We start from the raw sequence: 27,199 nt of genomic DNA, 5'->3' as shown, positions 1-27,199 counted from the left end.
ACCATTCATCCTTGAAACCTAAGTGGCATGAACCACCATCATCAACACAATATTGCCTTGAAAGTTCTACAACAGCTCTGGCAGCTAGGCTTGCATGTTTTGCAAATTCTGACGCTGCTTGAGCAGCAGAGGTAGCATCTTTAAATTTCATGTTCCTATTCTGCCTGTCAATAGAAAAATTACCATCTCTAGGAAATGATTGCCCATGTTCCAACCTTTCATCCTTGTAACCTAAGTGGCATGAACCACCATCATCAACACAATATTGCTTTGAAAGTTTAAAACAGCTCTGGCAGCTAGGCTTGCATGTTCTGCAAACTCAGCCGCTGCTTGAGTAGCAGAGGTAACATCCTTAAATTTCATGTTCCAATTCTACGTGCCTACAGAAAAATTACCATTACCATCTCCAGGAAATGATTACCCATATTCCAACCTTTCATCCTTGAAACCTAAATGGCATGAACCACCATCATTAACAGAATATTGCCTTGAAAGTTCTACAACAGCTCTGGAAGCTAGGATTGCATATTCTGCAAACTCAGCCGCTACTTGAGCGGGAGAGGTAGCATCCTTAAATTTCATTTTCCAAATCTGCCTACTAATAGAAAAATTACCATCTTTAGGAAATGTTTTCCCATGTTCTAACCTTTCATCCATGAAACCTAAGTGGCATGAACCACCATAATCAACACAATATTGCCTTGGGAGTTCTACAACACCTCTCGCAGCTAGGCTTGCATGTTCTGCAAACTTAGCCGCTGCTTGAGTAGCATAGGTAGCATCCTTAAATTTCACGTTCAAATTCTGCCTCCCAAAAGTAAAATTACCATTACCATTTCCAAGAATTGATTGCCCATGTTCCAACCTTTCATCCTTGAAACCTAAGTGGCATGAACCACCATTATCAACACAATATTGCCTTGAAAGTTCTATAACAGCTCTGGCAGCTAGGCTTGCATGTTCTGCAAACTCAGCCACTGCTTGAGCAGCAGAGGTAGCATCCATAAATTTTATGTTCTAATTTTGCCTGGCAACAAAAATATTACCATTACCATCTCCAGGAAATGATGGCCCATGTTCCAACCTTTCATCCTTGAAACCTAAGTGACATGAACCACCATCATCAACACAATATTGCTTTGAAACTTCTACAACAACTCTGGCAGCTAGGCTTGCATGTTCTGCAAATTCAACCGCTGCTTGAGAAGCAGAGGTAGCATCCTCAAATTTCAAGTTCAAATTCTGCCTGCCAACAGAAACATTACCATTACTATCTCTAGGAAATGATTGCCCTTGTTCCAACCTTTCATCCTTGAAACCTAAGTGGCATAAACAACCATCATCAACACAATATTGCCTTGAAAGTTCTACAACAGCTCGGGCAGCTAGGCTTGCATGTTTTGCAAATTCAGCCGCTGCTTGAGCAGCAGAGGTAGCATCCTTAAATTTCATGTTCCTATTCTGCCTGTCAATAGAAAAATTACCATCTCCAGGAAATGATTGCCCATGTTCCAACATTTCATCCTTGTAACCTAAGTGGCATGAACCACCATCATCAACACAATATTGCTTTGAAAGTTTAAAACAGCTCTGGCAGCTAGGCTTGCATGTTCTGCAAACTCAGTCGCTGCTTGAGCAGCCAAGGTAGTATCCTTAAATTTCATGTTCAAATTCTACCTGCCAACAAAAAAATTACCATTACCATCTCCAGGAAATGATTGCCCATGTTCCAACCTTTCATCCTTGAAACGTAAGTGGCATGAACCACCATCATCAACACAATATTGCCTTAAAAGTTCTACGATAGCTCTGGAAGCTAGGATTGCATGTTCTGCAAACTCAGCCGCTGCTTGAGCGGCAGAGGTAGCATCCTTAAATTTTATTTTCCAAATAAACCTACTAATAGAAAAATTACCATCTCCAGGAAATGTTTGCCCATGTTCTAACCTTTCATCCTTGAAACCTAAGTGGCATGAACCACCATCATCAACACAATATTGCCTTGAAAGTTCTACAACACCTCTCCCAGCTAGGCTTGCATGTTCTGCAAACTTAGCCGCTGCTTGAGTAGCATAGGTAGCATCCTTAAATTTCATGTTCAAATTCTGCCTCCCAGCGGTAAAATAACCATTACCATCTCCATGAATTGATTGCCCATGTTCCAACCTTTCATCCTTGAAACCTAAGTGGCATGAACCACCATCATCAACATAATATTGCCTTGAAAGTTCTACAACAGCTCTGGCAGCTAGGCTTGCATGTTCTGCAAACTCAGCCGCTGCTTGAGCAAGAAGAGGTAGCATCCTTAAATTTCAAGTTCCAATTCTGCCTGCCAACAGTAAAATTACCATTACTATCTCTAGGAAATGACAGCCCTTGTTCCAACCTTTCATCCTTGAAACCTAAGTGGCATAAACCACCATCATCAACATAATATTGCCTTGAAAGTTCTTCAACAGCTCTGGCAGCTAGGCTTGCATGTTTTGCAAATTCAGCCGCTGCTTGAGCAGCAGAGGTAGCATCCTTAAATTTCATGTTCTTATTGTGCCTGCCAATAGAAAAATTACCATCTTCAGGAAATGATTGCCCATGTTCCAACCTTTCATCCTTGTAATCTAAGTGGCATGAACCACCATCATCAACACAATATTGCCTTGAAAGTTCTACAACAGCTCTGGCAGCTGGGCTTGCATGTTTTGGCAATTCAGCCGCTGCTTGAGCAGCAGAGGTAGCATCCTTAAATTTCATGTTCCTATTCTGCCTGTCAATAGAAAAATTACCATCTCCAGGAAATGATTGCCCATGTTCCAACCTTTCATCCTTGTAATCTAAGTGGCATGAACCACCATCATCAACACAATATTGCCTTGAAAGTTTAAAACAGCTCTGGTAGCTAGGCTTGCATGTTCTGCAAACTCAGTCGCTGCTTGAGCAGCCAAGGTAGTATCCTTAAATTTCATGTTCAAATTCTACCTGCCAACAAAAACATTACCATTACCATCTCCAGGAAATGATTGCCCATGTTCCAACATTTCATCCTTGAAACCTAAGTGGCATGAACCGCCATCATCAACACAATATTGCCTTGAAAGTTCTACAACAGCTCTGGAAGCTAGGATTGCATATTCTGCAAACTCAGCCGCTGCTTGAGCAGCAGAGGTAGCATCCTTAAATTACATTTTCCAAATCTGCCTACTAATAGAAAAATTACCATCTCCAGGAAATGTTTGCCCATGTTCTAACCTTTCATCCTTGAAACCTAAGTGGCATGAACCACCATCATCAACACAATATTGCCTTGAGAGTTCTACAACACCTCTCCCAGCTAGGCTTGCATGTTCTTCAAACTTAGCCGCTGCTTGAGTAGCATACGTAGCATCCTTAAATTTCATGTTCAAATTCTGCCTCCCAGTAGTAAAATTACCATTACCATCTCCAAGAATTGATTGCCCATGTTCCAACCTTTCATCCTTGAAACCTAAGTGGCATGAACCACCATCATCAACACAATATTGCCTTGAAAGTTTTACAACAACTCTAGCAGCTAAGCTTGCATGTTTTGCAAATTCAGCCGCTGCTTGAGCAGCAGAGGTAGCATCCTTAAATTTCATGTTCCTATTCTGCCTGTCAATAGAAAAATTACCATCTCCAGGAAATGATTGCCCATGTTCCAACCTTTCATCCTTGTAACCTAAGTGGCATGAACCACCATCATCAACACAATATTGCTTTGAAAGTTTAAAACAGCTCTGGCAGCTTGGCTTGCATGTTCTGCAAACTCAGTCGATGCTTGAGTAGCCAAGGTAGTATCCTTAAATTTCATGTTCAAATTCTACATGCCAACAAAAAAATTACCATTACCATCTCCAGGAAATAATTGCCCATGTTCCAAACTTTCATCCTTGAAACGTAAGTGGCATGAACCACCATCATCAACACAATATTGCCTTGAAAGTTCTACGACAGCTCTGGAAGCTAGGATTGCATGTTCTGCAAACTCAGCCGCTGCTTGAGCGGCAGAGGTAGCATCCTTAAATTTCATTTTCCAAATAAACCTACTAATAGAAAAATTACCATCTCCAGGAAATGTTTGCCCATGTTCCAACCTTTCATCCTTGAAACCTAAGTGGCATGAACCACCATCATCAACACAATATTGCCTTGAAAGTTCTACAACACCTCTCCCAGCTAGGCTTGCATGTTCTGCAAACTTAGCCGCTGCTTGAGTAGCATAGGTAGCATCCTTAAATTTCATGTTCAAATTCTGCCTCCCAGTAGTAAAATAACCATTACCATTTCCATGAATTGATTGCCCATGTTCCAACCTTTCATCCTTGAAACCTAAGTGGCATGAACCACCATCGTCAACACAATATTGCCTTGAAAGTTCTACAACAGCTCTGGCAGCTGCTGCTCAAGCAACGACTGAGTTTGTAGAATATACAAGCCTAGCTTCCAATGCTGTTTTAGAACTTTCAAGGCAATATTGTGTTGATGATGGTGGTTTATGCCACTTAGGATTCAAGGATGAAAGGTTGGAAATGGGCAATCATTTCCTGGAGATGGTAATTTTTCTATTGTTAGGCAGAATTGGAACATGAAATTTAAGGATGCTACCTCTGCTGCTCAAGCAGCGGCTGAGTTTGTAGAACATGTAAGCCTAGCTGCCAGAGCTGTTGTAGAACTTTCAAGGCAATATTGTGTTGATGATGGTGGTTCATGCCACTTAGGTTTCAAGGATGAAAGGTTGGAACATGGGCAATCATTTCGTGGAGATGGTAATGGTAATTTTTCTGTTGGCAGGAAGAATTGGAACATGAAATTTAAGGATGCTCCCTCTGCTTCTCAAGCAGCAGTTGAGTTTGCAGAACATGCAAGCCTAGCTGCCAGAGCTGTTGTAGAACTTTCAAGGCAATATTGTGTTGATGGTGGTGGTTCATGCCACTTAGGTTTCAAGGATGAAAGGTTGGAACATGGGCAATCATTTCTTGGAGATGGTAATTTTTCTATTGGCAGGAAGAATTGGAACATGAAATTTAAGGATGCTACCTCTGCTGCTCATGCAGCGGCTGAGTTTACAGAACATGCAAGCCTAGCTGCCAGAGCTATTGTAGAACTTTCAAGGTAATATTTTGTTGATGATGGGGGTTCATGCCACTTAGGTTTCAAGGATGATAGGTTGGAACATGGGCAATCATTTCCTGGAGATGGTAATGGTAATTTTTTTGTTGGCAGGCAGAATTGGAATATGAAATTTAAGGATGCTACCTCTGCTGCTCTAGCAGCGACTGAGAAGCCGAGCATCTGTTGAATCAAGGTCATCTTACTGATTTGTTCAGTGAGAAAGAAAGACAATCATATATGAAGAATAGACAAGATCCCCCAAAACCTCCATCACCAAAAAGAACAGTCAACGTAATATATAGGGGAGATGAGGTCAATGGAGTAACATATACAGTTGCAAAAAAGATGTCAAAAGTCACGATTACTCATGGGAAGCGAGTTCGCCAGGTCTTGGATGGTGACAATATGACATTCAATGATGAGGATGTAGACAACTTGATAATTCCTCACAACGATGCATTTGTAATATCTTTACTTGTACATGACACTAACGTAAAACGAGTTTTGATTGATGAGGGTGGTGAATCAAATTCAAGCTAATGATAAGGTGATACCAAAGGTGCGGTCATTATCCAGGTTTGATAATTCGAGCGTTATCACAAAATGCATTCAAGCCTAGCTGCCAGAGCTGTTGTAGAACTTTTAAGGCAATATTGTGTTGATGATGTTGGTTCATGCCACTTATGTTTCAAGGATGAACGGTTGGAACATGGGCAATCATTTTCTGGAGATGGTAATAGTAATCTTTCTGTTGGCAGGCAAAATTGGAACATGAGATTTAAGGATGCTACCTCTGCTGCTCAAGCAGCGGCTGAGTTTGCAAAACATGCAAGCCTAGCTTCCAGAGCTATTTTAGAACTTTCAAGGCAATATTGTGTTGATGATGGTGGTTAATGCCACTTAGGATTCAAGGATGAAAGGTTGGAATATGGGAAATCATTTCCTGGAGATGGTAAATTTTCTATTAGTAGGAAGAATTGGAACATTAAATTTAGGGATGCTACCTCTGCTGCTCAAGCAGCGTTGAGTTTGCAGAACATGCAAGCCTAGTTGCCAGAGCTATTGTAGAACTTTCAAGGCAATATTGGGTTGATGATGGTGGTTCATGCCACTTTGGTTTCAAGGATCATAGGTTGGAACATGGGCAATCATTTCCTGGAGATGGTAATGGTAATTGTTTTGTTCGCAGGCAGAATTGGAACATGAAATTTAAGGATGCTACCTCTGCTGCTCTAGCAGCGGCTGAGTTTGCAGAACATGCAAGCCTAGCTGCCAGAGCTGTTGTAGAACTTTCAAGGCAATATTGTGTTGATGATATTGGTTCATGCCTCTTATGTTTCAGGGATGAAAGGTTGGAACATGGGCAATCATTTCCTGGAGATGGTAATAGTAATCTTTCTGTTGGCAGGCAAAATTGGAACATGAGATTTAAGGATGCTACCTCTGCTGCTCAAGCAGCGACTGAGTTTGCAGAACATGCAAGCCTAGCTGCCAGAGCTGTTTTAGAACTTTCAAGGCAATATTATGTTGATGATGGTGGTTAATGCCACTTAGGATTCATGGATGAAAGGTTGGAATATGGGCAATCATTTCCTGGAGATGGTAATAGTAATCTTTCTGTTGGTAGGCAAAAATGGAACATGAGATTTAAGGATGCTACCTCTGCTGCTCAAGCAACGGCTGAGTTTGCAGAACATTCAAGCCTAGCTTCCAGAGCTATTTTAGAACTTTCAAGGCAATATTGTGTTGATGATGGTGGTTAATGCTACTTAGGATTCAAGGATGAAAGGCTGGAATATGGGAAATCATTTCCTGGAGATGGTAATTTTTCTATTAGTAGGCAGAATTGGAACATGAGATTTAAGGATGCTACCTCTGCTGCTCAAGCAACAACTGAGTTTGCAGAACATGCAAGCCTAGCTGCCAGAGCTGTTTTAGAACTTTCAAGGCAATATTATGTTGATGATGGTGGTTAATGCCACTTAGGATTCACGGATGAAAGGTTGGAATATGGGCAATCATTTCCTGGAGATGGTAATTTTTCTATTGTTAGGCAGAATTGGAACATGAAATTTAAGGATGCTACCTCTGCTGCTTAAGCAGCGGCTGAGTTTGCAGAACATGCAACCCTAGTTGCCAGAGCTGCTGTAGAACTTTCAAGGCAATATTGTGTTGATGATGGTGGTTCATGCCACTTTGGTTTCAAGGATGATAGGTTGGAACATGGGCAATCATTTCCTGGAGATGGTAATGGTAATTCTTTTGTTCGCAGGCAGAATTGGAACATGTATTTTAAGGATGCTACCTCTGCTGCTCAAGCAACGGCTGAGTTTGTAGAATATGCAAGCCTAGCTTCCAGAGCTGTTTTAGAACTTTCAAGGCAATATTGTGTTGATGATGGTGGTTAATGCCACTTAGGATTCAAGGACGAAAGGTTGGAATATGGGCAATCATTTCTTGGAGATGGTAATTTTTCTATTGGTAGGCAGAATTGGAACATGAAATTTAAGGATGCTACCTCTGCTGCTCAAGCAGCGACTGAGTTTGCAGAACATGCAAGCCTAGCTGCCAGAGCTATTGTAGAATTTTCAAGGCAATATTGTGTTGATGGTGGTGGTTCATGCCACTTAGGTTTCAAGGATGATAGGTTGGAGCATGGGCAATCATTTCCTGGAGATTGTAATTTTTCTATTGGCAGGCAGAATTGGAACATGAAATTTAAGGATGTTACCTCTGCTGCTCAAGCAGCGGCTGAGTTTGCAAAACATGCAAGCCTAGCTGCCAGAGCTGTTGTAGAACTTTCAAGGCAATATTGTGTTGATGATGTTGGTTCATGCCACTTAGGTTTCAAGGATGAAAGGTTGGAACATGGGCAATCATTTCCTGGAGATGGTAATGGTAATTTTTTTGTTCGCAGGCAGAATTGGAACATGAAATTTAAGGATGCTACCTCTGCTGCTCAAGCAACGGCTGAGTTTGTAGAATATGAAAGCCTAGCTTCCAACGCTGTTTTAGAACTTTCAAGGCAATATTATGTTGATGATGGTGGTTAATGCCACTTAGGATTCACGGATGAAAGGTTGGAATATGGGCAATCATTTCCTGGAGATGGTAATTTTTCTATTGATAGGCAGAATTGGAACATGAAATTTAAGGATGCTACCTCTGCTGCTTAAGCAGCGGCTGAGTTTGAAGAACATGCAACCATAGTTGCCAGAGCTGCTGTAGAACTTTCAAGGCAATATTGTGTTGATGATGGTGGTTCATGCCACTTTGGTTTCAAGGATGATACGTTGGAACATGGGCAATCATTTCCTGGAGATGGTAATGGTAATTCTTTTGTTCGCAGGCAGAATTGGAACATGTATTTTAAGGATGCTACCTCTGCTGCTCAAGCAACGGCTGAGTTTGTAGAATATGCAAGCCTACCTTCCAGAGCTGTTTTAGAACTTTCAAGGCAATATTGTGTTGATGATTGTGGTTAATGCCACTTAGGATTCAAGGACGAAAGGTTTGAATATGGGCAATCATTTCTTGGAGATGGTAATTTTTCTATTGGTAGGCAGAATTGGAACATGAAATTTAAGGATGCTACCTCTGCTGCTCAAGCAGCGACTGAGTTTGCAGAACATGCAAGCCTAGCTGCCAGAGCTGTTGTAGAATTTTCAAGGCAATATTGTGTTGATGGTGGTGGTTCATGCCACTTAGGTTTCAAGGATGATAGGTTGGAGCATGGGCAATCATTTCCTGGAGATGGTAATTTTTCTATTGGCAGGCAGAATTGGAACATGAAATTTAAGGATGTTACCTCTGCTGCTCAAGCAGCGGCTGAGTTTGCAAAACATGCAAGCCTAGCTGCCAGAGCTGTTGTAGAACTTTCAAGGCAATATTGTGTGGATGATGTTGGTTCCTGCCACTAAGGTATCAAGGATGAAAGGTTGGAACATGGGCAATCATTTCCTGGAGATGGTAATTGTAATTTTTTTGTTCGCAGGCAGAATTGGAACATGAAATTTAAGGATGCTACCTCTGCTGCTCAAGCAACGGCTGAGTTTGTAGAATATGCAAGCCTAGCTTCCAACGCTGTTTTAGAACTTTCAAGGCAATATTGTGTTGATGATGGTGGTTAATGCCACTTAGGATTCAAGGATGAACGGTTGGAACATGGGCAATCATTTCCTGGAGATGGTAATAGTAATCTTTCTGTTGGCAGGCAAAATTGGAACATGAGATTTAAGGATGCTACCTCTGCTGCTCAAGCAGCGGCTGAGTTTGCAAAACATGCAAGCCTAGCTTCCAGAGCTATTTTAGAACTTACAAGGCAATATTGTGTTGATGATGGTGGTTAATGCCACTTAGGATTCAAGGATGAAAGGTTGGAATATGGGAAATCATTTCCTGGAGATGGTAAATTTTCTATTGGTAGGAAGAATTGGAACATTAAATTTAGGGATGCTACCTCTGCTGCTCAAGCAGCGTTGAGTTTGCAGAACATGCAAGCCTAGTTGCCAGAGCTGTTGTAGAACTTTCAAGGCAATATTGGGTTGATGATGGTGGTTCATGCCACTTTGGTTTCAAGGATGATAGGTTGGAACATGGGCAATCATTTCCTGGAGATGGTAATGGTAATTGTTTTGTTCGCAGGCAGAATTGGAACATGAAATTTAAGGATGCTACCTCTGCTGCTCTAGCAGCGGCTGAGTTTGCAGAACATGCAAGCCTAGCTGCCAGAGCTTTTGTAGAACTTTGAAGGCAATATTATGTTGATGATGTTGGTTCATGCCTCTTATGTTTCAGGGATGAAAGGTTGGAACATGGGCAATCATTTCCTGGAGATGGTAATAGTAATCTTTCTGTTGGCAGGCAAAATTGGAACATGAGATTTAAGGATGCTACCTCTGCTGCTCAAGCAACGGCTGAGTTTGTAGAATATGCAAGCCTAGCTTCCAGAGCTGTTTTAGAACTTTTAAGGCAATATTGTGTTGATGATGGTGGTTAATGCCACTTAGGATTCAAGGATGAAAGGTTGGAATATAGGCAATCATTTCTTGGAGATGGTAATTTTTCTATTGGTAGGCAGAATTGAAACATGAGATTTAAGGATGCTACCTCTGCTGCTCAAGCAGCGACTGAGTTTGCAGAACATGCAAGCCTAGCTGCCAGAGCTGTTTTAGAACTTTCAAGGCAATATTATGTTGATGATGGTGGTTAATGCCACTTAGGATTCATGGATGAAAGGTTGGAATATGGGCAATCATTTCCTGGAGATTGTAATAGTAATCTTTCTGTTGGTAGGCAAAAATGGAACATGAGATTTAAGGATGCTACCTCTGCTGCTCAAGCAACGGCTGAGTTTGCAGAACATTCAAGCCTAGCTTCCAGAGCTATTTTAGAACTTTCAAGGCAATATTGTGTTGATGATGGTGGTTAATGCTACTTAGGATTCAAGGATGAAAGGCTGGAATATGGGAAATCATTTCCTGGAGATGGTAATTTTTCTATTAGTAGGCAGAATTGGAACATGAGATTTAAGGATGCTACCTCTGCTGCTCAAGCAACAACTGAGTTTGCAGAACATGCAAGCCTAGCTGCCAGAGCTGTTTTAGAACTTTCAAGGCAATATTATGTTGATGATGGTGGTTAATGCCACTTAGGATTCACGGATGAAAGGTTGGAATATGGGCAATCATTTCCTGGAGATGGTAATTTTTCTATTGTTAGGCAGAATTGGAACATGAAATTTAAGGATGCTACCTCTGCTGCTTAAGCAGCGGCTGAGTTTGCAGAACATGCAACCCTAGTTGCCAGAGCTGCTGTAGAACTTTCAAGGCAATATTGTGTTGATGATGGTGGTTCATGCCACTTTGGTTTCAAGGATGATAGGTTGGAACATGGGCAATCATTTCCTGGAGATGGTAATGGTAATTCTTTTGTTCGCAGGCAGAATTGGAACATGTATTTTAAGGATGCTACCTCTGCTGCTCAAGCAACGGCTGAGTTTGTAGAATATGCAAGCCTAGCTTCCAGAGCTGTTTTAGAACTTTCAAGGCAATATTGTGTTGATGATGGTGGTTAATGCCACTTAGGATTCAAGGACGAAAGGTTGGAATATGGGCAATCATTTCTTGGAGATGGTAATTTTTCTATTGGTAGGCAGAATTGGAACATGAAATTTAAGGATGCTACCTCTGCTGCTCAAGCAGCGACTGAGTTTGCAGAACATGCAAGCCTAGCTGCCAGAGCTATTGTAGAATTTTCAAGGCAATATTGTGTTGATGGTGGTGGTTCATGCCACTTAGGTTTCAAGGATGATAGGTTGGAGCATGGGCAATCATTTCCTGGAGATGGTAATTTTTCTATTGGCAGGCAGAATTGGAACATGAAATTTAAGGATGTTACCTCTGCTGCTCAAGCAGCGGCTGAGTTTGCAAAACATGCAAGCCTAGCTGCCAGAGCTGTTGTAGAACTTTCAAGGCAATATTGTGTTGATGATGTTGGTTCATGCCACTTAGGTTTCAAGGATGAAAGGTTGGAACATGGGCAATCATTTCCTGGAGATGGTAATGGTAATTTTTTTGTTCGCAGGCAGAATTGGAACATGAAATTTAAGGATGCTACCTCTGCTGCTCAAGCAACGGCTGAGTTTGTAGAATATGAAAGCCTAGCTTCCAACGCTGTTTTAGAACTTTCAAGGCAATATTGTGTTGATGATGGTGGTTAATGCCACTTAGGATTCAAGGATTAAAGGTTGGAACATGGGCAATCATTTCCTAGAGATGGTAATGGTAATTTTTTTGTTGGCAGGCAGAATTGGAATATGAAATTTAAGGATGCTACCTCTGCTGCTCTAGCAGCGACTGAGTTTGCAGAACATGCAAGCCTAGCTGCCAGAGCTGTTGTAGAACTTTCAAGGCAATATTGTGTTGATGATGGTGGTTCATGCCACTTAGGTTTCAAGGATGAAAGGTTGGAACATGGGCAATCATTTCCTAGAGATGGTAATGGTAATTGTTTTTTTCGCAGGCAGAATTGGAACATGAAATTTAAGGATGCTACCTCTGCTGCTCAAGCAACGGCTGAGTTTGTAGAATATGCAAGCCTAGCTTCCAACGCTGTTTTAGAACTTTCAAGGCAATATTGAGTTGATGATGGTGGTTAATGCCACTTAGGATTCAAGGATGAAAGGTTGGAACATGGGCAATCATTTCCTGGAGATGGTAATGGTAATTTTTTTGCGCAGGCAGAATTGGAACATGAAATTTAAGGATGCTACCTCTGCTGCTCAAGCAACGGCTGAGTTTGTAGAATATGCAAGCCTAGCTTCCAATGCTGTTTTAGAACTTTCAAGGCAATATTGTGTTGATGATGGTGGTTAATGCCACTTAGGATTCAAGGATGAAAGGTTGGAACATGAGCAATCATTTCCTGGAGATGGTAATGGTAATATTTTTGTTGGCAGGCAGAATTGGAATATGAAATTTAAGGATGCTACCTCTGCTCCTCTAGCAGCGACTGAGTTTGCAGAACATGCAAGCCTAGCTACCAGAGCTGTTGTAGAACTTTCAAGGCAATATTGTGTTGATGATGGTGGTTCATGCCACTTTGGTTTCAAGGATGATAGGTTGGAACATGGGCAATCATTTCCTGGAGATGGTAATGGTAATTTTTTTGTTCGCAGGCAGAATTGGAACATGTATTTTAAGGATGCTACCTCTGCTGCTCAAGCAACGGCTGAGTTTGTAGAATATGCAAGCCTAGCTTCCAGAGCTATTTTAGAACTTTCAAGGCAATATTGTGTTGATGATGGTGGTTAATGCCACTTAGGATTCAAGGATGAATGGTTGGAATATGGGCAATCATTTCTTGGAGATGGTAATTTTTCTATTGGTAGGCAGAATTGGAACATGAAATTTAAGGATGCTACCTCTGCCGCTCAAGCAGCGACTGAGTTTGCAGAACATGCAAGCCTAGCTGCCAGAGCTGTTTTAGAACTTTCAAGGCAATATTATGTTGATGATGGTGGTTAATGCCACTTAGGATTCACGGATGAAAGGTTGGAATATGGGCAATCATTTCCTGGAGATGGTAATAGTAATCTTTCTGTTGGCAGGCAAAATTGGAACATCAGATTTAAGGATGCTACCTCTGCTGCTCAAGCAACGGCTGAGTTTGCAGAACATTCAAGCCTAGCTTCCAGAGCTATTTTAGAACTTTCAAGGCAATATTGTGTTGATGATGGTGGTTAATGCTACTTAGGATTCAAGGATGAAAGGCTGGAATATGGGAAATCATTTCCTGGAGATGGTAATTTTTCTATTAGTAGGCAGAATTGGAACATGAGATTTAAGGATGCTACCTCTGCTGCTCAAGCAGCGACTGAGTTTGCAGAACATGCAAGCCTAGCTGCCAGAGCTGTTTTAGAACTTTCAAGGCAATATTATGTTGATGATGGTGGTTAATGCCACTTAGGATTCACGGATGAAAGGTTGGAATATGGGCAATCATTTCCTGGAGATGGCAATTTTTCTATTGTTAGGCAGAATTGGAACATGAAATTTAAGGATGCTACCTCTGCTGCTTAAGCAGCGGCTGAGTTTGCAGATCATGCAACCCTAGTTGCCAGAGCTGCTATAGAACTTTCAAGGTAATATTGTGTTGATGATGGTGGTTCATGCCACTTTGGTTTCAAGGATGGTAGGTTGGAACATGGGCAATCATTTCCTGGAGATGGTAATGGTAATTTTTTTGTTCGCAGGCAGAATTGGAACATATATTTTAAAGATGCTACCTCTGCTGCTCAAGCAACGGCTGAGTTTGTAGAATATGCAAGCCTAGCTTCCAGAGCTGTTTTAGAACTTTCAAGGCAATATTGTGTTGATGATGGTGGTTAATGCCACTTAGGATTCAAGGACGAAAGGTTTGAATATGGGCAATCATTTCTTGGAGATGGTAATTTTTCTATTGGTAGGCAGAATTGGAACATGAAATTTAAGGATGCTACCTCTGCTGCTCAAGCAGCGACTGAGTTTGCAGAACATGCAAGCCTAGCTGCCAGAGCTGTTGTAGAATTTTCAAGGCAATATTGTGTTGATGGTGGTGGTTCATGCCACTTAGGTTTCAAGGATGACAGGTTGGAGCATGGGCAATCATTTCCTGGAGATGGTAATTTTTCTATTGGCAGGCAGAATTGGAACATGAAATTTAAGGATGTTACCTCTGCTGCTCAAGCAGCGGCTGAGTTTGCAAAACATGCAAGCCTAGCTGCCAGAGCTGTTGTAGAACTTTCAAGGCAATATTGTGTTGATGATGTTGGTTCATGCCACTTAGGTTTCAAGGATGAAAGGTTGGAACATGGGCAATCATCTCCTGGAGATGGTAATGGTCATTTTTTTGTTCGCAGGCAGAATTGGAACATGAAATTTAAGGATGCTACCTCTGCTACTCAAGCAACGGCTGAGTTTGTAGAATATGCAAGCCTAGCTTCCAACGCTGTTTTAGAACTTTCAAGGCAATATTGTGTTGATGATGGTGGTTAATGCCACTTAGGATTCAAGGATGAAAGTTGGAACATGGGCAATCATTTCCTGGAGATGGTAATGGTAATATTTTTGTTGGCAGGCAGAATTGGAATATGAAATTTAAGGATGCTACCTCTGCTGCTCAAGCAGCGACTGAGTTTGCAGAACATGCAAGCCTAGCTGCCAGAGCTGTTGTAGAACTTTCAAGGAAATATTGTGTTGATGATGGTGGTTCATGCCACTTAGGTTTCAAGGATGAAAGGTTGGAACATGGGCAATCATTTCCTAGAGATGGTAATGGTAATTGTTTTTTTCGCAGGCAGAATTGGAACATGAAATTTAAGGATGCTACCTCTGCTGCTCAAGCAACGGCTGAGTTTGTAGAATATGCAAGCCTAGCTTCCAACGCTGTTTTAGAACATTCAAGGCAATATTGTGTTGATGATGGTGGTTAATGCCACTTAGGATTCAAGGATGAAAGGTTGGAACATGGGCAATCGTTTCCTGGAGATGGTAATGGTAATTTTATTGTTCGCAGGCAGAATTGGAACATGAAATTTAAGGATGCTACCTCTGCTGCTCAAGCAACGGCTGAGTTTGTAGAATATGCAAGCCTAGCTTCCAACGCTGTTTTAGAACTTTCAAGGCAATATTGTGTTGATGATGGTGGTTAATGCCACTTAGGATTCAAGGATGAAAGGTTGGAATATGGGCAATCATTTCTTGGAGATGGTAATTTTTCTATTGGCAGGCAGAATTGGAACATGAAATTTAAGGATGCTACCTCTGCCGCTCAAGCAGCGACTGAGTTTGCAGAACATGCAAGCCTAGCTGCCAGAGCTGTTGTAGAATTTTTAGGGCAATATTGTGTTGATGGTGGTGGTTCATGCCACTTAGGTTTCAAGGATGATAGGTTGGAGCATGGGCAATCATTTCCTGGAGATGGTAATTTTTCTATTATTAGGCAGAATTGGAACATGAAATTTAAGGATGCTACCTCTGCTGCTTAAGCAGTGGCTGAGTTTGCAGAACATGCAACCCTAGTTGCCAGAGTTGCTGTAGAACTTTCAAGGCAATATTGTGTTGATGATGGTGGTTCATGCCACTTTGGTTTCAAGGATGATAGGTTGGAACATGGGCAATCATTTCCTGGAGATGCTAATGGTAATTTTTTTGTTCGCAGGCAGAATTGGAACATGTATTTTAAGGATGCTACCTCTGCTGCTCAAGCAACGGCTGAGTTTGTAGAATATGCAAGCCTAGCTTCCAAAGCTGTTTTAGAACTTTCAAGGCAATATTGTGTTGATGATAGTGGTTAATGCCACTTAGGATTCAAGGATGAAAGGTTGGAATATGGGCAATCATTTCTTGGAGATGGTAATTTTTCTATTGGCAGGCAGAATTGGAACATGAAATTTAAGGATGCTACCTCTGCCGCTCAAGCAGCGACTGAGTTTGCAGAACATGCAAGCCTAGCTGCCAGAGCTGTTGTAGAATTTTCAGGGCAATATTGTGTTGATGGTGGTGGTTCATGCCACTTAGGTTTCAAGGATGATAGGTTGGAGCATGGGCAATCATTTCCTGGAGATGGTAATTTTTCTATTGGCAGGCAGAATTGGAACATGAAATTTAAGGATGTTACCTCTGCTGCTCAAGCAGCGGCTGAGTTTGCAAAACGTACAAGCCTAGCTGCCAGAGCTATTGTAGAACTTTCAAGGCAATATTGTGTTGATGATGTTGGTTCATGCCACTTTGGTTTCAAGGATGGTAGGTTGGAACATGGGCAATCATTTCCTGGAGATGGTAATGGTAATTTTTTTGTTCGCAGGCAGAATTGGAACATATATTTTAAAGATGCTACCTCTGCTGCTCAAGCAACGGCTGAGTTTGTAGAATATGCAAGCCTAGCTTCCAGAGCTGTTTTAGAACTTTCAAGGCAATATTGTGTTGATGATGGTGGTTAATGCCACTTAGGATTCAAGGATGAAAGGTTTAAATATGGGCAATCATTTCTTGGAGATGGTAATTTTTCTATTGGCAGGCAGAATTGGAACATGAAATTTAAGGATGCTACCTCTGCCGCTCAAGCAGCGACTGAGTTTGCAGAACATGCAAGCCTAGCTGCCAGAGCTGTTGTAGAATTTTCAGGGCAATATTGTGTTGATGGTGGTGGTTCATGCCACTTAGGTTTCAAGGATGATAGGTTGGAGCATGGGCAATCATTTCCTGGAGATGGTAATTTTTCTATTGTTAGGAAGAATTGGAACATGAAATTTAAGGATGCTACCTCTGCTGCTTAAGCAGTGGCTGAGTTTGCAGAACATGCAACCCTAGTTGCCAGAGTTGCTGTAGAACTTTCAAGGCAATATTGTGTTGATGATGGTGGTTCATGCCACTTTGGTTTCAAGGATGATAGGTTGGAACATGGGCAATCATTTCCTGGAGATGGTAATGGTAATTTTTTTGTTCGCAGGCAGAATTGGAACATGTATTTTAAGGATGCTACCTCTGCTGCTCAAGCAACGGCTGAGTTTGTAGAATATGCAAGCCTAGCTTCCAAAGCTGTTTTAGAACTTTCAAGGCAATATTGTGTTGATGATAGTGGTTAATGCCACTTAGGATTCAAGGATGAAAGGTTGGAATATGGGCAATCATTTCTTGGAGATGGTAATTTTTCTATTGGCAGGCAGAATTGGAACATGAAATTTAAGGATGCTACCTCTGCCGCTCAAGCAGCGACTGAGTTTGCAGAACATGCAAGCCTAGCTGCCAGAGCTGTTGTAGAATTTTCAGGGCAATATTGTGTTGATGGTGGTGGTTCATGCCACTTAGGTTTCAAGGATGATAGGTTGGAGCATGGGCAATCATTTCCTGGAGATGGTAATTTTTCTATTGGCAGGCAGAATTGGAATATGAAATTTAAGGATGTTACCTCTACTGCTCAAGCAGCGGCTGAGTTTGCAAAACGTACAAGCCTAGCTGCCAGAGCTATTGTAGAACTTTCAAGGCAATATTGTGTTGATGATGTTGGTTCATGCCACTTAGGTTTCAAGGATGAAAGGTTGGAACATGGGCAATCATTTCCTGGAGATGGTAATGGTAATTTTTTTGTTCGCAGGCAGAATTGGAACATGAAATTTAAGGATGCTACCTCTGCTGCTCAAGCAACGGCTGAGTTTGTAGAATATGCAAGCCCAGCTTCCAACGCTGTTTTAGAACTTTCAAGGCAATATTGTGTTGATGATGGTGGTTAATGCCACTTAGGATTCAAGGATGAAAGGTTGGAATATGGGCAATCATTTCCTGGAGATGGTAATTTTTCTATTGTTAGGCAGAATTGGAACATGAAATTTAAGGATGCTACCTCTGCTGCTCATGTAGCGGCTGAGTTTGCAGAACATGCAAGCCTAGCTGCCAAAGCTGTTGTAGAACTTTCAAGGCAATATTTTGTTGATGATGGTGGTTCATGCCACTTAGGTTTTAAGGATGTTTGGTTGGAACATGGGCAATCATTTCCTGGAGATGGTAATAGTAATTTTTTTGTTCGCATGCAGAATTGGAACATAAAATTTAAGGATGCTACCTCTGCTGCACTAGCAGCGGCTGAGTTTGCAGAACATGCAAGCCTAGCTGCCAGAGCTGTTGTAGAACATTCAAGGCAATATTGTGTTGATGGTGGTTGTTCATGCCACTTAGGTTTCAAGGATGAAAGGTTGGAACATGGGCAATCATTTCCTGGAGATGGTAATTTTTCTATTGGCAGGCAGAATTGGAACATGAAATTTAAGGATGCTACCTCTGCTGCTCAAGCAGCGGCTGAGTTTGCAGAACATGCAAGCCTAGCTGCCAGAGCTGTTGTAGAACTTTTAAGGCAATATTTTGTTGATGATGGTGGTTCATGCCACTTAGGTTTCAAGGATGATAGGTTGGAACATGGGCAATCATTTTCTGGAGATGGTAATGGTAATTTTTTTGTTGGCAGGCAGAATTGGAATATGAAATTTAAGGATGCTACCTCTGCTGCTCTAGCAGCGACTGAGTTTGCAGAACATGCAAGCCTAGCTGCCAGAGCTGCAGTAAAACTTTCAAGGCAATATTGTGTTGATGATGGTGGTTCATGCCACTTAGGTTTCAAGGATGAAAGGTTGGAACATGGGCAATCATTTCATAGAGATGGTAATGGTAATTTTTTTGTTCGCAGGCAGAATTGGAACATGAAATTTAAGGATGCTACCTCTGCTGCTCAAGCAACGGCTGAGTTTGTAGAATATGCAAGCCTAGCTTCCAGAGCTGTTTTAGAACTTTCAAGGCAATATTGTGTTGATGATGGTGGTTAATGCCACTTAGGATTCAAGGATGAAAGGTTGGAATATGGGCAATCATTTCTTGGAGATGGTAATTTTTCTATTGGCAGGCAGAATTGGAACATGAAATTTAAGGATGCTACCTCTGCTGCTCAAGCAGCGGCTGAGTTTGCAGAACATGCAAGCCTAGCTGCCAGAGCTGTTGTAGAACTTTCAAGGCAATATTTTCTTGATGATGGTGGTTCATGCCACTTAGGTTTCAAGGATGATAGGTTGGAACATGGGCAATCATTTCCTGGAGATGGTAATGGTAATTTTTTTGTTGGCAGGCAGAATTGGAATATGAAATTTAAGGATGCTACCTCTGCTGCTCAAGCAGCGACTGAGTTTGCAGAACATGCAAGCCTAGCTGCCAGAGCTATTGTAGAATTTTCAAGGCAATATTGTGTTGATGGTGGTGGTTCATGCCACTTAGGTTTCAAGGATGATAGGTTGGAGCATGGGCAATCATTTCCTGGAGATGGTAATTTTTCTATTGGCAGGCAGAATTGGAACATGAAATTTAAGGATGTTACCTCTACTGCTCAAGCAGCGGTTGAGTTTGCAAAACGTGCAAGCCTAGCTGCCAGAGCTGTTGTAGAACTTTCAAGGCAATATTGTGTTGATGATGTTGGTTCATGCCACTTAGGTTTCAAGGATGAAAGGTTGGAACATGGGCAATCATTTCCTGGAGATGGTAATGGTAATTTTTTTGTTCGCAGGCAGAATTGGAACATGAAATTTAAGGATGCTACCTCTGCTGCTCAAGCAACGGCTGAGTTTGTAGAATATGCAAGCCTAGCTTCCAACGCTGTTTTAGAACTTTCAAGGCAATATTGTGTTGATGATGGTGGTTAATGCCACTTAGGATTCAAGGATGAAAGGTTGGAATATGGGCAATCATTTCCTGGAGATGGTAATTTTTCTATTGTTAGGCAGAATTGGAACATGAAATTTAAGGATGCTACCTCTGCTGCTCAAGCAGCGGCTGAGTTTGCAGAACATGCAAGCCTAGCTGCCAGAGCTGTTGTAGAACTTTCAAGGCAATATTTTGTTGATGATGGTGGTTCATGCCACTTAGGTTTCAAGGATGATAGGTTGGAACATGGGCAATCAATTCCTGGAGATGGTAATTTTTCTATTGGCAGGCAGAATTGGAACATGAAATTTAAGGATGCTACCTCTACTGCTCTAGCAGCGGCTGAGTTTGCAGAACATGCAAGCCTAGCTGCCAGAGCTGTTGTAGAACTTTCAAGGCAATATTGTGTTGATGGTGGTGGTTCATGCCACTTAGGTTTCAAGGATGAAAGGTTGGAACATGGGCAATCATTTCCTGGAGATGGTAATTTTTCTATTTGCAGGCAGAATTAGAACATGAAATTTAAGGATGCTACCTCTGCTGCTCAAGCAGCGGCTGAGTTTGCAGAACATGCAAGCCTAGGTGCCAGAGCTGTTGTAGAACTTTCAAGGCAATATTTTGTTGATGATGGTGGTTCATGCCACTTAGGTTTCAAGGATGATAGGTTGGAACATGGGCAATCATATCCTGGAGATGGTAATGGTAATTTTTTTGTTGGCAGGCAGAATTGGAATATGAAATTTAAGGATGCTACCTCTGCTGCTCTAGCAGCGACTGAGTTTGCAAAACATGCAAGCCTAGCTGCCAGAGCTGTTGTAGAACTTTCAAGGCAATATTATGTTGATGATGGTGGTTCATGCCACTTAGGTTTCAAGGATGAAAGGTTGGAACATGGGCAATCATTTCCTAGAGATGGTAATGGTAATTGTTTTGTTTGCAGGCAGAATTGGAACATAAAATTTAAGGTTGCTACCTCTGCTGCTCAAGCAACGGCTGAGTTTGTACAATATGCAAGCCTAGCTTGCAACGCTGCTTTAGAACTTTCAAGGCAATATTGTGTTGATGATGGTGGTTAATGCCATTTAGGATTCAAGGATGAAAGGTTGGAATATGGGCAATCATTTCCTGGAGATGGTAATTTTTCTATTAGTAGGCAGAATTGGAACATGGGCAATCATTTCCTGGAGATGGTAATGGTAATTTTTTTGTTCGCAGGCAGAATTGGAACATGAAATTTAAGGATGCTACCGCGGCTGCTCAAGCAACGGCTGAGTTTGTAGAATATGCAAGCCTAGCTTCCAATGCTGTTTTAGAACTTTCAAGGCAATATTGTGTTGATGATGGTGGTTAATGCCACTTAGGATTCAAGGATGAAAGGTTGGAATATGGGCAATCATTTCCTGGAGATGGTAATTTTTCTATTGTTAGGCAGAATTGGAACATGAAATTTAAGGATGCTACCTTTGCTGCTCAAGCAGCGGCTGAGTTTGCAGAACATGCAAGCCTAGCTGCCAGAGCTGTTGTAGAACTTTCAAGGCAATATTTTGTTGACGATGGTGGTTCATGCCACTTAGGTTTCAAGGATGATAGGTTGGAACATGGGCAATCATTTCCTGGAGATGGTAATGGTAATTTTTTTGTTTCGCATGCAGAATTGGAACATGAAATTTAAGGATGCTACCTCTGCTGCTCTAGCAGCGGCTGAGTTTGCAGAACATGCAAGCCTAGCTGCCAGAGCTGTTGTAGAACTATCAAGGCAATATTGTGTTGATGGTGGTGGTTCATGCCACTTAGGTTTCAAGGATGAAAGGTTGGAACATGGGCAATCATTTCCTGGAGATGGTAATTTTTCTATTGGCAGGCAGAATTGGAACATGAAGTTTAAGGATGCTACCTCTGCTACTCAAGCAGCGGCTGAGTTTGCAGAACATGCAAGCCTAGCTGCCAGAGCTGTTGTAGAACTTTCAAGGCAATATTTTGTTGATGATGGTGGTTCATGCCACTTAGGTTTCAAGGATGATAGGTTGGAACATGGGCAATTATTTCCTGGAGATGGTAATGGTAATTTTTTTGTTGGAAGGCAGAATTGGAATATGAAATTTAAGGATACTACCTCTGCTGCTCTAGCAGCGACTGAGTTTGCAGAACATGCAAGCCTAGCTGCCAGAGCTGTTGTAGAACTTTCAAGGGGAATATTGTGTTGATGATGGTGGTTCATGCCACTTAGGTTTCAAGGATGAAAGGTTGGAACATGGGCAATCATTTCCTAGAGATGGTAATGGTAATTGTTTTGTTCGCAGGCAGAATTGGAACATGAAATTTAAGGATGCTACCTCTGCTGCTCAAGCAACGGCTGAGTTTGTAGAATATGCAAGCCTAGCTTCCAACGCTGTTTTAGAACTTTCAAGGCAATATTGTGTTGATGATGGTGGTTAATGCCACTTAGGATTCAAGGATAAAAGGTTGGAATATGGGCAATCATTTCCTGGAGATGGTAATTTTTCTATTATTAGGCAGAATTGGAACATGAAATTTAAGGATGCTACCTCTGCTGCTCAAGCAGTGACTGAGTTTGCAGAACATGCAAGCCTAGCTGCCAGAGCTGTTGTAGAACTTTCAAGGCAATATTGTGTTGATGATGGTGGTTCATGCCACTTAGGTTTCAAGGATGATAGGTTGGAACATGGGCAATCATTTCCTGGAGATGGTAATTTTTCTATTGGCAGGCAGAATTGGAACATGAAGTTTAAGGATGCTACCTCTGCTACTCAAGCAGCGGCTGAGTTTGCAGAACATGCAAGCCTAGCTACCAGAGCTGTTCTAGAACTTTCAAGGCAATATTGTGTTGATGATGTTGGTTCATGCCACTTATGTTTCAAGGATGAACAGTTTGAACATGGGCAATCATTTCCTGGAGATGGTAATAGTAATCTTTCTGTTGGCAGGCAAAATTGGAACATGAGATTTAAGGATGCTACCTCTGCTGCTCAAGCAGCGGCTGAGTTTGCAAAACATGCAAGCCTAGCTACCAGAGCTGTTCTAGAACTTTCAAGGCAATATTGTGTTGATGATGTTGGTTCATGCCACTTATGTTTCAAGGATGAACAGTTTGAACATGGGCAATCATTTCCTGGAGATGGTAAATTTTCTATTAGTAGGAAGAATTGGAACATTAAATTTAGGGATGCTACCTCTGCTGCTCAAGCAGCTTTGAGTTTGCAGAACATGCAAGCCTAGTTGCCAGAGCTGCTGTAGAACTTTCAAGGCAATATTGGGTTGATGATGGTGGTTCATGCCACTTTGGTTTCAAGGATGATAGGTTGGAACATGGGCAATCATTTCCTGGAGATGGTAATGGTAATTGTTTTGTTCGCAGGCAGAATTGGAACATGAAATTTAAGGATGCTACCTCTGCTGCTCTAGCAGCGGCTGTGTTTGCAGAACATGCAAGCCTAGCTGCCAGAGCTGTTGTAGAACTTTCAAGGCAATATTGTGTTGATGATGTTGGTTCATGCCACTTATGTTTCAGGGATGAAAGGTTGGAACATGGGCAATCATTTCCTGGAGATGGTAATAGTAATCTTTCTGTTGGCAGGCAAAATTAGAACATGAGATTTAAGGATGCTACCTCTGCTGCTCAAGCAACGGCTGAGTTTGCAGAACATTCAAGCCTAGCTTCCAGAGCTATTTTAGAACTTTCAAGGCAATATTGTGTTGATGATGGTGGTTAATGCTACTTAGGATTCAAGGATGAAAGGTTGGAATATGGGAAATCATTTCCTGGAGATGGTAATTTTTCTATTAGTAGGCAGAATTGGAACATGAAATTTAAGGATGCTACCTCTGCTGCTCAAGCAGCGACTGAGTTTGCAGAACATGCAAGCCTAGCTGCCAGAGCTATTTTAGAACTTTCAAGGCAATATTATGTTGATGATGGTGGTTAATGCCACTTAGGATTCAAGAATGAAAGGTTGGAATATGGGCAATCATTTCCTGGAGATGGTAATTTTTCTATTTTTATGATGAATTGGAATATGAAATTTAAGAATGCTACCTCTGCTGCTTAAGCAGCGGCTGAGTTTGTAGAACATGCAACCCTAGTTGCCAGAGCTGCTGTAGAACTTTCAAGGCAATATTATGTTGATGATGGTGGTTCATGCCACTTTGGTTTCAGGGATGATAGGTTGGAACATGGGCAATCATTTCCTGGAGATGGTAATGGTAATTTTTTTGTTCGCAGGCAGAATTGGAACATGTATTTTAAGGATGCTACCTCTGCTGCTCAAGCAATGGCTGAGTTTGTAGAATATGCAAGCCTAGCTTCCAGAGCTGTTGTAGAACTTTCAAGGCAATATTGTGTTGATGATGGTGGTTCATGCCACTTAGGTTTCAAGGATGAAAGGTTGGAACATGGGCAATCATTTCCTGGAGATGGTAATTTTTCTATTGGCAGGCAGAATTGGAACATGAAGTTTAAGGATGCTACCTCTGCTGCTCAAGCAGCGGCTGAGTTTGCAGAACATGCAAGCCTAGCTGCCAGAGCTGTTGTAGAACTTTCAAGGCAATATTTTGTTGATGATGGTGGTTCATGCCACTTAGGTTTCAAGGATGAAAGGTTGGAATATGGGCAATCATTTCCTGGAGATGGTAATTTTTCTATTGTTAGGCAGAATTGGAACATGAAATTTAAGGATGCTACCTCTGCTACTCAAGCAGTGACTGAGTTTGCAGAACATGCAAGCCTAGCTGCAAGAGCTGTTGTAGAACTTTCAAGGCAATATTGTGTTGATGATGGTGGTTCATGCCACTTAGGTTTCAAGGATGATAGGTTGGAACATGGGCAATCAATTCCTGGAGATGGTAATTTTTCTATTGGCAGGCAGAATTGGAACATGAAATTTAAGGATGCTACCTCTGCTGCTCAAGCAACGGCTGAGTTTGCAAAACATGCAAGCCTAGCTGCCAGAGCTGTTGTAGAACTTTCAAGGCAATATTGTGTTGATGGTAGTGGTTCATGCCACTTAGGTTTCAAGGATGAAAGGTTGGAACATGGGCAATCATTTCCTGGAGATGGTAATTTTTCTATTGGTAGGCAGAATTGGAACATGAAATTTAAGGATGCTACCTCTGCTGCTCAAGCAGCGACTGAGTTTGCAGAACATGCAAGACTAGCTGCCAGAGCTGTTGTAGAATTTTCAAGGCAATATTGTGTTGATGGTGGTGGTTCATGCCACTTAGGTTTCAACGATGATAGGTTGGAGCATGGGCAAACATTTCCTGGAGATGGTAATTTTTCTATTGGCAGGCAGAATTGGAACATGAAATTTAAGGATGCTACCTCTGCTACTCAAGCAGCGGCTAAGTTTGCAGAACATGCAAGCCTAGCTGCCAGAGCTGTTGTAGAACTTTCAAGGCAATATTTTGTTGATGATGGTGGTTCATGCCACTTAGGTTTCAAGGATGATAGGTTGGAACATGGGCAATCATTTCCTGGAGATGGTAATGGTAATTTTTTTGTTGGCAGGCAGAATTGGAATATGAAATTTAAGGATGCTACCTCTGCTGCTCTAGCAGCGACTGAGTTTGCAGAACATGCAAGCCTAGCTGCCAGAGCTGTTGTAGAACTTTCAAGGCAATATTGTGTTGATGATGGTGGTTCATGCCACTTAGGTTTCAAGGATGAAAGGTTGGAACATGGGCAATCATTTCCTAGAGATGGTAATGGTAATTTTTCTGTTCGCAGGCAGAATTGGAACATGAAATTTAAGGATGCTACCTCTGCTGCTCAAGCAGCGACTGAGTTTGCAGAACATGCAAGCCTAGCTGCCAGAGCTGTTGTAGAACTTTCAAGGCAATATTGTGTTGATGATGGTGGTTCATGCCACTTAGGTTTCAAGGATGATAGGTTGGAACATGGGCAATCAATTCCTGGAGATGGTAATTTTTCTATTGGCAGGCAGAATTGGAACATGAAATTTAAGGATGCTACCTCTGCTGCTCAAGCAGCGGCTGAGTTTGCAAAACATGCAAGCCTAGCTGCCAGAGCTGTTCTAGAACTTTCAAGGCAATATTGTGTTGATGATGTTGGTTCATGCCACTTATGTTTCAAGGATGAAAGGTTGGAACATGGGCAATTATTTCCTGGAGATGGTAACAGTAATCTTTCTGGTTGCAGGCAAAATTGGAACATGAGATTTAAGGATGCTACCTCTGCTGCTCAAGCAGCGGCTGAGTTTGCAAAACATGCAAGCCTAGCTTCCAGAGCTATTTTAGAACTTTCAAGGCAATATTGTGTTGATGATGGTGGTTAATGCCACTTAGGATTCAAGGATGAAAGGTTGGAATATGGGAAATCATTTCTTGGAGATGGTAATTTTTCTATTAGTAGGAAGAATTGGAACATGAAATTTAGGGATGCTACCTCTGCTGCTCAAGCAGCGTTGAGTTTGCAGAACATGCAAGCCTAGTTGCCAGAGCTGCTGTAGAACTTTCAAGGCAATATTGTATTGATGATGGAGGTTCATGCCACTTTGGTTTCAAGGATGATAGGTTGGAACATGGGCAATCATTTCCTGGAGATGGTAATGGTAATTGTTTTGTTCGCAGGCAGAATTGGAACATGAAATTTAAGGATGCTACCTCTGCTGCTCTAGCAGTGGCTGAGTTTGCAGATCATGCAAGCCTAGCTGCCAGAGCTGTTGTAGAACTTTCAAGGCAATATTGTGTTGATGATGTTGGTTCATGCCACTTATGTTTCAAGGATGAAAGGTTGGAACATGGGCAATCATTTCCTGGAGATGGTAATAGTAATCTTTCTGTTGGCAGGCAAAATTGGAACATGAGATTTAAGGATGCTACCTCAATTGCTCAAGCAACGGCTGAGTTTGCAGGACATTCAAGCCTAGCTTCCAGAGCTATTTTTGAACTTTCAAGGCAATATTGTGCTGATGATAGTGGTTAATGCTACTTAGGATTCAAGGATGAAAGGTTGGAATATGGGAAATCATTTCCTGGAGATGGTAATTTTTCTATTAGTAGGCAGAATTGGAACATGAAATTTAAGGACGCTACCTCTGCTACTCAAGCAGCGACTGAAGTTGCAGAACATGCAAGCCTAGCTGCCAGAGCTGTTTTAGAACTTTCAAGGCAATATTATGGTGATAATGGTGGTTAATGCCACTTAGGATTCAAGGATGAAAGGTTGGAATATGGGCAATCATTTCCTGGAGATGGTAATTTTTCTATTGTTAGGCAGAATTGGAACATGAAATTTAAGGATGCTACCTCTACTGCTCAAGCAGCGATTGAGTTTGCAGAACATGCAAGCCTAGCTGCCAGAGCTATTTTAGAACTTT

The sequence above is a fragment of the Nicotiana tomentosiformis genome, chromosome 3 (assembly GCF_000390325.3).
Source record: "Nicotiana tomentosiformis chromosome 3, ASM39032v3, whole genome shotgun sequence".
In the NCBI taxonomy this organism is placed as follows: domain Eukaryota; kingdom Viridiplantae; phylum Streptophyta; class Magnoliopsida; order Solanales; family Solanaceae; genus Nicotiana; species Nicotiana tomentosiformis.
This window is presented reverse-complemented; position numbering follows the sequence as displayed.